Raw genomic sequence first — 3158 nt, forward strand, 5'->3', positions numbered from 1 at the left:
TTCATTATCTATAGATGCCCATATTTCTGTTGTAGCCTTGCATGGCTGACAGCTGGCAGAACAATCTCTCAGGTCTTTTCTCAGAAGTGCTTTTATCTCATTCATAAGTGTTCCAATCTCATGACCTCATCACCTCTCAAAGCCCATACCTCCTGATGGAACTCCTTGAGGGTCAGGGCTTCAACATCTGAATTGGGACAAGACACAAACATTCAGTCCATTAGCAAGTGTTGTCATGAGGACAGTGTCGCTTACCAACCGGGTATCCCCAGGAATCCATGGGACTAGCAAAGCAGAATCTGGGGGCGTCACTGGTAGGAAAGCAGGAGTTCCCCAAGAGAGAGTCCTCATAGCATTTTACAGAGACAGCATGACCCTTGAGAAACAATAGTTTCCGTGACTCATACACCAGCCTTTATCTATGCCTGTCCTCCCTGCTGGATTCAAAGCAAGCCTGCTTCTTTCTTTTCCAGTATAAATGGATTTCCCCTCTCTGAATCCTGATGAATTTTCGCTCTTTTGCAGTTAGTAGGTTGTCCCTCAGGATTCTGCATGTCTGGATTTGCAATCATGGAAACTGCCAAAGGTCTAGGGACCTGTGTGGCAGAACCCGGCCTCTACCACTATTGCCCAAGGTAGGGACTCTGGTCCCTTGAGCGTCCTGTGCTGCTGTCAGAGGTCTGTGTGCATTGGCTTGTTGTTTTTTAAAAAATATATAATTGCTTATTCGTGTGTTTGATCATGCTCAAGTGGCCTTTCTGTGGAAACAGTGGCCAAGCTACACCTAGAAGTCACTGAAGAAAGTTCTAAGAACTCCTGGTTGGTATGAGGCTAGAGAGAGAGAGAAAGAGAGAAAAGAAATCTGCCTCTCTGCATTTTGCAAGTCCCTGGGCAAAATCCGTTGGCTGTGCACTCCCCACACGGAGATTCCAGGCAGGGAGGCCCTCCTGAGCCTCATCTCCCTGAGTTCCTCCTCCAGGAGCAATCCCTAGTTTGAGACCAGGGTTAGGGAAGGAAGAGCAGCAAAGCAGGGTCCAGAATGAAGGACTGCCACAGACCATGGAGCACCAGAGGGCCAGGCTGGTACCTGCTCACTGTTGGGGTACAAATGGGCTCAGCTCAGCAGGTACAGGGGTGCCCTTGGCCCCTCTGGTGGGCTTTGCAGTGCCCCAAACTCAGGAAGAAAAAAGGCTGGCTCAGGTGACTTATTTTTGGCTGGGAAGGAGCTGACAGCAATGGAAATAAACAAGTAGGGAATGATGTTGGAAAGTTGGAGGGTTTGTCCTTTATATCTCAGCTTTCTCTCCTATCTTCCCTTGCTCTGTAGTGTGTTTTCAAAGAAGTTTTTGGCATGATATTCCTGTTCACTGATTTACTCCTGAGCTGTGTCTTTTCTGCTGTTCAGCTCATCTGGTGAATTATTTTACTGTAAAAAGTATCTTGCCCTTCCAAGGGCAAGGGCAAGGGCAAGACCTGAGAAATCCCAGAGATTTCAGCTTGCCACCCAGAAGGAAACCAGGCTATTTGGAATGCTGGAAAGGATTCAGAGTAGGGGAAATCGGCTTGGACATCTGAGACCACCCCCACATTCAGCGGTCCCCTGGACACAAACCCAGACCTTGATACTGATCCTGAACCATGCTCTCAACTCAGACCCCTGTGATCCTCACCACAGTGCTTTCATATCAGTGCAGCCATGCCCATAGGAACAAACTATTAAGCCTAGATTCTGTCCTGAGAGGTCTGTCCCCAACGACCTGGCTCCAAAGCCTCAGAGATTGGGGAGAGTGAGGAACACCATAGGACTCACCCTGCCACCCCGAAAGAAACCATGCCATTTGGAACTCCAGAAATGATTCAGAGGAACTGAAATCTGCATTCCTACCTCTGGACACCCCCATATTCAGCAGGCCCCTGGATGCAAGCCTGGAGCTTGACACTCACCCTGAACCAATCCCACCACTGCCCACCCCCGGAAGATGGACAGAGTGCTGGCAGATCTGGCCTGCCATGTGGTGGGCCCTAACCATAACCTTTGGTTTGGTTCTCAGGATTCTGACCCCAAAGGCCTTGCAGTAGATGCCCTACAATTTGGGGACACCTGGGCAATCCCAGAGGACTCAGCCTGCCGCCCAGAAGGAAACTGTGCCATTTGGAACTCCGGAAAGGATTCAGAGGAGCAGAAATCTGCATGCCCAGCTGAGGACACACCCACACAGAGCTGACTCCTGGACACAAAGCCAGAGCCAGACACTCACCTTCACCTACACTGTCAACTCAGCCACCCAGACAGCTCTCCATGGGGTCTTCAGGTCAGTCCTGCCATGTCCCTCGTCCCTAACACTAACCCTTGGATGGGTTCTGTAATGATCTCCTCATTTCAGGTTATGTGGTGGTTCTGCAGGACATTGTCTTGGTGTGGGGTCAAACACACTGAAGCATCCCGTGTGAAGTGGCAAACGTGGTAAAGAAATGATGGCTGGGGAATCTGAGTGTGGAGACAGCACGTATTTGTGCTGCTATAACAAGCTGACTGCACTTTGAAATCACCGCAGAGGAAATGACTCTTCCAAACATCCATGTTAGCATGACGACACGGAAGCAGAGAGGACATCAGACTTTGGGATGGAGGCCAAGCCCTCCCAGATCCAGGTCACCCAACATGGAGAGGACACATGTTAGCAAGAGACTTGTGGGAGGATTACATCATGGGCCCCTGTATCTCAGGTGCAGTAGAGGCAGTGGATTTGGAATTCCAGTTTTCCACAACGTTCCACCACAAGCTGGTTAGAACTGTGCAAAAGCAGGAAGGGAAGCCCCAGTAAAATGTACTGGGGATGCCAGAAGGGGAGGATGGAAGGGGGCGCCTGGTGCTCAGTGCCCATTACAGACCCCACATTGCAATCCCCCACAGGAGAGACTCACCAATTCCAGGCTCCACAGGGGAAGCTGGAGGTTCATCTCCTGACTTTTTGTAGGAGCTTTGCAGCTCAGCTGGTGAGAATTCTCCATCACCCTGCCTTTCTCCAGGGGACTTTCCTTCCAAGCATCCCTCCCAACTTCTTCCTCCTCCATGAAATAATGTTCCTCTCCCTTGTTTCTCGCACTTGCCTGTGATGGGACTGTAGCTTGCTCAGCCCAGACTGCCATTCTCTGCT

At 50.3% G+C, this 3158-nt stretch overlaps 1 long non-coding RNA gene across 1 annotated transcript; it reads left to right on the forward strand.

The window, feature by feature from the left end:
* The first annotated feature begins 520 nt into the window (after window positions 1-520).
* LOC116582466 lies at window positions 521-2849 on the forward strand. Its single transcript, XR_004282434.1, has 3 exons — window positions 521-635; window positions 2052-2312; window positions 2385-2849. It is a non-coding gene; the product is annotated as an uncharacterized LOC116582466 (long non-coding RNA).
* Window positions 2850-3158: the final 309 nt, after the last annotated feature.

The sequence above is a fragment of the Mustela erminea genome, chromosome X, assembly GCF_009829155.1.
Source record: "Mustela erminea isolate mMusErm1 chromosome X, mMusErm1.Pri, whole genome shotgun sequence".
Classification (NCBI taxonomy): Eukaryota; Metazoa; Chordata; class Mammalia; order Carnivora; family Mustelidae; genus Mustela; species Mustela erminea.